The 7,709-nt window shown below is 37.8% G+C and overlaps 1 protein-coding gene across 2 annotated transcripts in view; it reads left to right on the top strand.

Annotated features, from left to right (window-relative positions):
* The first annotated feature begins 513 nt into the window (after positions 1 to 513).
* MATK (megakaryocyte-associated tyrosine kinase) overlaps positions 514 to 7,709 on the top strand; it is a 716,676-nt gene continuing 709,480 nt past the window's right edge. For both annotated transcript variants that reach the window (XM_044054018.1, XM_044054017.1), the window contains exon 1: positions 514 to 720. The gene's annotated coding sequence lies outside the window, so the exon portion shown is untranslated. The remainder of the gene's footprint in view (positions 721 to 7,709) is intronic.

Here is a 7,709-nt window from a genome sequence, read left to right as displayed (position 1 = left end):
CTTTGGGTTATGACACTAGTGTTTGTTGCTGTTAGAAGAATGCTACTGTGAAGCACACACACAGAGGAAGGGCTCAAAAATAAAAGAAAAACATTTCTTGGTGTAATGCACATTACATCAAAATAAATCTTTGAAGAAATTCATAGCTGTTAGCATGCGATGTAAGGTGAAGTATAGCTATTTTTATGTTGAAGCTGCTTATGTAATAATTGCTCATTTGTATGCAATTTAGCCATGTTGAAAGGCACAATATCTGCCTGACTCAGCTGTTATATATTATTCAGTATACTGTATCAATAAAGAAGAAACATTCACTTTCTGTGTATAATATTAATTTTAACATTTGATATATTAGCTAAATTTGACGTCAAGGACTGTTGGACTGCTGCTCATTTGGATAACAGAATGTAATACCCCATATAAAGAAAATGTAATTAAACCTTGGAGTATACCTGGGAAGCATTAGGACCCTGAGGTTGAGTTTATGTTTCAGGAAGCGAGGGTCTGAAGCAGTAAAAAGGCTGTATGCTGCTTGCACCAGTGTTTGATGTAACAAGTGCATGATAAGTGAATAGCTACTGGAGAATTGTTTTTGGAAATCGGACAGGTTTAAGAAAAAAAAAAGGCAATACAATAATAGTTGTCTGCTTTCAGAACCAAGGCTGAATCAGAATGAATGATACTTACGCTATATGCTTGTTCTTCATGTGACTTGTTTGGGTAAGTGATATTTTTATGTTATGTACTGACTTTGCTTAGAGATGTCTAAATGTGGGAGTACCCCCCCCCCCCCCTGCATCGAACCACTAAATGCAGCAGTGACAAACCTGGTTGTATAGTGATAGTGAAACAAGAGAGAAGAGGGGATGTCAGCCACATTTTAATTCTGTATAGGTGAAAAGTAAATTCATAGAGCCTAACAGTTTTGTCTAGAATTCAGTGAAGATACACTTTCATTAAAGTGGTTGCACTGCATGGTGTGGTGACATTTTTACAATTAAAGCTTCATATGATGCTACAAAATCATGCTTAAGTGTGTTTTTGCTCAACTTTGTATTTTCTACCTTGGAAACCATACAACCCACAATAAGCTGTTTATTAGACAGGAGTGAAACTATATTGCATGTCCTTTTTAGTCAGGCAACAACCTTCCATCACCAGGTTAGCCAGGCAGCCTTCATGAGGGCAATTTAATTGGACTTTATGCAGCTTTGCATTCAGCCATAAGAGGGGGGGGGGTTAATAGCAAAACAAGCAACAATTACTTGGCCATTGTTCTCTTTTTACTTGGTTCAGTTTAGTCATTTGAAATTTACTGATATGGAACTAACAATTCATTACTAATGGTCTGAACCTAAACATATTCTTTCTGGGGGGGGGGGCATTTCTAATAGCCTGTCCCTAAAAATTAGTTTCTTTAGGGCGGCAGTCATGTCATCCACCTTATACTACTGACTGCATTCATTAACAGGAATGCTCAGGTTGAACAGTACCATTCTGTGATGCTTATTCTGACTTTTGGATGTCCACCCCTAACAGTGTTCCTCAGTAACCCACATTCATCAATGAGGCTCTAGATCTAGTCACATGCTGTCCTTCTCTTGGCTGCTCTGGGCTCAACATGGGGCTGGCAACCATTTTTGCACCTTTGTTTTTCTTCATGATGTTCCCGCTCTGCTCTTTTCTTACTGACTTGCTGCCATATTATGATCCAGCGCTGGGCTGATCATTTTATAGCTGAATCTTAAAAGTATTTGCCATGAGAGCCACCTCTGAAATTTCCGCATAAGGTGAGACCTCATCCATAAGGTAAAGAAAGGCAGTCTAGACATAAATTCTGCATAAGATCTCTGGCCGTGTAATCTCTATTTTCTGTGCCCTTTTTCAAACGTGGGCTGTAGGACTAAAAGCCCTATTGTTAGCTTCACTGCATTTAAGACCACCTTTTCTGCCACCTCATTCACTGCATTTTGGTTGTGTGTAGATCTAACTGAGGTAATGTTATTTTTTTTGTAATTAAAACCCAAGATGGTATTGTTAGCAATGAAGAGAAATTTGACCAGAACATTAAGTAAACACCATAATTCTTCAATGACAACTGCCATGCAGTCTTTTTCAAGTAGGAGAGCCACATTTAATACTTCCTATTAAGATCAGTGTGTATGAACAGTGCAGCACCCCCTTCACTGCAATGTTGGTACTGGAATATGTTTCCAAGTTTCTTATGAATGGACTAGAACCTAGTGTGCTATCTTACTGCATAGCTCTGCAAAGACTCATAAACAATACCAGTTTGTTGATACATCCTCATAGCTTTGTACTGATTATTCACGTCATCTGATGGGGTCACGTAATTTTATATGCCTTTGCAGAGTACATTACAAACACACAAAATGTCAGGTATAGAGAGACCATATATCAAATCATTGTAATGTGACATGCTAAGCAGTTTGTATCTGCCTTTGTATCACATAGTATTCCTCCTATTCAGAGCAACTCAGCAGAAGGAACTAGGGTTGTACAGTGAACTGGCCGCTGTAGTAGAAGAAATAATGCACTGTAGAGCATCACAGAAAGTATAATTCTAAGGGCCATTACTGGAAATAGAACAAACTTATAACATTTAATAGGCATCAATACATATCATCAACAAAATAGTACAGAAATCTGTTTAAGGTGGATAGGGTACTTGTTTTTAATGTAAGGATCTAGGTCCCATCATTTAACCATAACATACATGACCACAGCATGGCAGGAGTAATGCTAGTGATACAAATGGGGGTAAAACATTTAGGCTACAACTGAATTATGCTGAAGGTTTAGGAGAAATGATTTGTAGTTTGGCCATTTCAGATTCCATCCCTGTGAAACAAAAGCAGATCCATCCTGCCTGATTTTATGTTATTATGGGTAAAATGCTGAAGATGTTACACTTTCCAATTCACGTACACGTTTAGATTCCTCAGGAATTGCAGAAACCATTTCTGTCTGCAGTATCCTTACAGTCCTTTCAATACAAATTGCTTCACAGTTTAAACATTTTGTCTTCCAGATTTCTGTTGCTGGGCAAAATACGTTTTTCTCCTCTTTCTGTGGTTTTCCACTTTGATTCTGAGTTGCTGTGGTTACCTTCTTCTGCATTATTTCTGCTCTATTTCTATCCTTCCTCAAAATATTTGAACATGAAACTTAAAAGCTGATGTATAATTATTTTCCTATTGACAGTTTCTGCCTACTTAAAGCACCTCTTAACAGCTTAGTGCTTGCTGACCTTTTACCTCTTGACATCTTTGGTTACAAGCAGAACCATATGTATATTTTCACTACTTGAATGTCTTTTTGTTATTGTCTCTTCCACTCTTCCTAAAAGTTATTCAAAGAGCTAACTACTCTTTCTGTGATGAAACTCCTCTTTAAACGTCACCTGCTAAACCCTCTAACTTTTTTTGTGTGCCTTATTTATGCACCCTATTTTTGAACAAGACTCCCCTAATGCTCCTTCCTTTCTATACACAAGTTTAGTGGTATTAAAACAAAAAATCTGCCAGAAAGGCTACCAGCCTATTGTTTAAAAGATGAAAGAGCTTAGTCACACTTGGTTCCACTCATTCCATGGTTTAGATATTTTTTATTTTTTATCTTCACTTAAAGTTTAGTGGTATTACCCATAAAAGAAGGTAGATATTGACTCAAAGTGTGATCCTGAGAAGAAAGAACTAAACATCAATATACTGTGTAGGGCTGGTCCATATTTAGTTCCGTTCTTCATGTCACTTCATAAACAGAATAGCAGGTTACAGTTTTGCACAGTCAGTGCATTGTACCATTAAAGGGATCTGCTTCTGTGGAAATAACATAAAAAACCTTGGGTGGAACCAAACCTCTAAGATAGTATGATGAATGTGATTTCTGTGTAGCCACTTTTCTTCTACAGCATGTAGGGTTAGTCATATAACAGTTTTGTTGCATTTTAAGGGATGATTTTTGGCAAAAGTTGTTATTCTGGGGTTGAAACTTGCTACTGTGATTAACACTGCAAATGAAACAAGTTGAACATCCCAATGCCTATAGTATAACCTTGAAATGGAGGTTGGGTGCCTTTGGGAAAAATCAAAAAAAGAAAACCATGCATACCAAATTCTCACAGTGTGGGATAACTGGCATACTTGTGTGAATATGCATTCACTGAGCTTCTAGTACATGTAGTTTGGTACACATTCTATACAGCAAATAGCTCTGAAAGAGAAGTTAACTGATTTCCAAGGATTAGGTTCTTTCCAGACAGCCCTTTAGCTAGGTATCTCGTATGAAGCGTTAGACAATACAACAGTGACATGTTGCACTAAGTAGCAGGGGTTATTCACTCTTGCCAGCTGTGCAGGTTGGCAGTGATAATTTTGGAAGATATAGCATAATTAAGTACAGCTTTACAAGCAGCTTACATCTGAAGCCAGCAAAACCAGCTACCACTAATGAGAAAGATAAATATTTTTGTTTTATTAATTAGTTGATGGTGTAAGCCCATTGGTCACAAGAGTTCCTTTTCAGAGGGTGAAAAGGGAGCGCTGTTTGGATAAGTGACAGTACCCAGACGGAGATGGAAGAAATGATAGCACCGTAGACCTATATTTGATCTGTCAAACCTTAACAAGTTCTTACAAAATAAAATCAAGATGTTATCTCTAAAGGCTACCTTATCACTCCAACTGCAGAATGAAATCTTATTTGTTTATGTATTATTTTAATTATTTATTTTTGCACTGTTCTCTATTTTCACCATCCCTCCCTCCTCCCACTATTCCACTGGCTTGTTTGCTAGTTCTGGGTGAGAGTCCAAGGCCCATTTGTTTCCCGGGGTAAGGCTTGAGCTAGTTGGGAGAGTTATTGTCATCCATAGATGAGAGTTTGGTATCCTGCTTGAACCCTAACCCCATAGTGCATGCCTAGTAAAATGTTCTAGGGTGCAACATGCAGTAGGTGTCAGCAAAGGCATGCCATTCTCTTTGACAAGTGAAATAACCCCTTACGATTGTGCTGCATCCTTGGAGGCAGTGCAATTCTGTCTTACACAGTGTCCACATGGGATTCGACCATGGGAAGATATTCCCCATGTATGCATTCCCATGCCTCCTCCCCAAAGAATGAGAGACAAACCAACAATGCCACATCATTCCACCCTTCCCCTTGGCAGCTCCAATAGATATCTAAACCGTTATTTAAACTAATGTCACCTGGTCATAAGATATAGCTTTATCTCTGCATGCCAGAAGAGCTCATTTTTTACTTTTTGTTTTATTTACTTATTTATAGACTCGACATATTCTGTATACCTTACTTCTAGCCTCTACAAAATATTCCTCTAAAGGTAAAGAGAAAGAAAGAAAATAAACTGCTTTCTAGTATCTGTCTTTGCCTTCTTATAATAGAGTTTTTTTTTTTCTTGTTACAGTTTCCTTTTTAGTTAAAAATCCTTCACCATTTGGACTTTCTGACAGTTTGATACATTTACAAAAATTGCTCCAAGTTAACTTTTCTTCTAAAACTAATATCAAAACTTTGCAGCAAAATTTCTATTTTGTATATTCTTGGATGTTACCTAGAAATGTTATCTGTAGTTCATTCTGGTGTTTAAATCTTAGACTGTGTGTGGGTGGGGATATAATACAAATGGTCTAAATATCATTTCATCTAATCGCAAGTGGTTAAAAAAGTGATTTAATCACATCTGATTTAATGATATTCTTCAGTACAGTGTGCCAGTTATAGCTCTGATAATAATGACAATTTCTGATGTTTTGAAAACTGGCATGAGTTGTCTTAATCCTTTCATGTTTTGTAAGTAATATATTACAGTTTGCTTACTGACATTGTGCTGGATTGCGGAAGTTGGTGGAGTGCTTCCAGTGTTTTTCCCTTACTTCCACAATAGTGGGACTTTGAAGTTGTTATATATAAGTTAGCAGGGTATGGGGAGCAGGAGTCTACCCCTGCAGAAAGCATGCTTTTATTTTTCTTTATTTAAAAGTTAGTGGATGGGGGTTGGGGTGCAGGAGCTTCCCATATGCAAAATCATTCTATTTATTTATTTTTTTAGTTATGCTGGGTTACATAAATTATATTTTGATCAGCTGTGTTTAGGTAGTTTCAGTTTTAGCTCAAAGGACATACACCACACACACACACACACACACACACACACACACACACACGCGCGCACATATATATGTAGACATCCTACAGACAGGCCTCACTGAGACCAGTAACTGGTATCAAACCATGGCCTTATGCTTAATGCCAAAAAATGCATCATCATCCCCTTTGGTAAAAACTCAGGTCCCACTAATTACCACATCAATTGGAGCCCACTGAACACTGAAGGCGTTATAAAAGATCTGGGGACGTAGGTTGACAGCAACCTCTCATTCGACCACCACATTGCCACTGTGGTCAGAAAGTCCTTCTATATGACACAACTCATTACCAAGTGTTTTGCATCCAGGAAGAAAGAGGTCATAGTCTCTCTGTACTCTTCCCTCATTAGACCAATCATAGAGTATAATGTCTTATTTGGCATGTACCTCACTAGACACCTGCAACAGCTGGAGAGGCAACTCAGGTACCTCATGAAGAGGATCCAAGGGATTAAACACATGTCCTACATGGACAAACTCAAAAGACTCCAAGTATTCTCTGTCTCATATCGCCTACTTAGAGGCGATCTCTGCTTGACTTACAAAGCCATATCTGACCCAGCTCTGTTACAAATGCTACATCCCAATCCCCTGCACCACACACTCCAGAGACCTCAACCTCATTACCACAATCAGCAAGAACATGCTGGAGGGACAGGTTCCTCACCCAGAGACTGCCCATGCTCTGGAATAGACTTCCTATACATGCCAAGCAGAGCACATTGCTGTCCCTCTTCAAGAGAAATCTTCATGAGTGGATGGGTAATAGAAAGTTCACCCTGGGGATCACTCCAGTGGCTCTACTTGATAGAGGCACTGAGAACTAACGCCAGGCAGCACAATGCCAAGGCTTGTAAAGGCTCCAGGGCCATTAGCCTAGTATACACCTATGAACCTATGTGTGTGTGTGTGTGTGTGTGTGTGTATGTGCATGTGTGTGTGTGTGTGTGTGTGTGTATATATATATATATATATATATATATATATATATATATATATATAATATATAAAATAGGGTCTATATTAGAACATCGAAAGTTTAATAGTTCGAATCACTAAAGGTCAACCTTTAGTGATCGAACTATTAAAATTTCGAATGTTCCTAAAAATTAATTAAAAACAAAAAAAGAAAATTTAAAGGATGTAGGCAGGGGGCAAGCCCCCCTGCATTCCCACACCCCCCTCTACTTAAATATATCAAGTCTGAGACTGCACTAAATTGAAGTAAACAGAAATCTCCCCTTACTGAGATTTCCATTTACCCGTTTGATGTTCTGCACTTTCGCTATTCTCGTGTTGACAATGTCAGATTCGAGCTTTTGAGAATATTGTATAGACCCTATATATATATATATATATATATATATATATATATATATATATATATATATATATATATATACACATACATATTAGTGTACATATTTCGATCTAAAATCAGAATATCTAAACACAAATGATCTAACACAACTAATCTAGACACATTTCATCCAGTCTAGCATAACTCAAAATATACAA

The sequence above is a fragment of the Protopterus annectens genome, chromosome 13.part0 (genome assembly GCF_019279795.1).
Source record: "Protopterus annectens isolate FY-2018-M chromosome 13.part0, PAN1.0, whole genome shotgun sequence".
NCBI lineage: Eukaryota > Metazoa > Chordata > Ceratodontiformes > Protopteridae > Protopterus > Protopterus annectens.
This window is presented reverse-complemented; position numbering and strand designations above follow the sequence as displayed.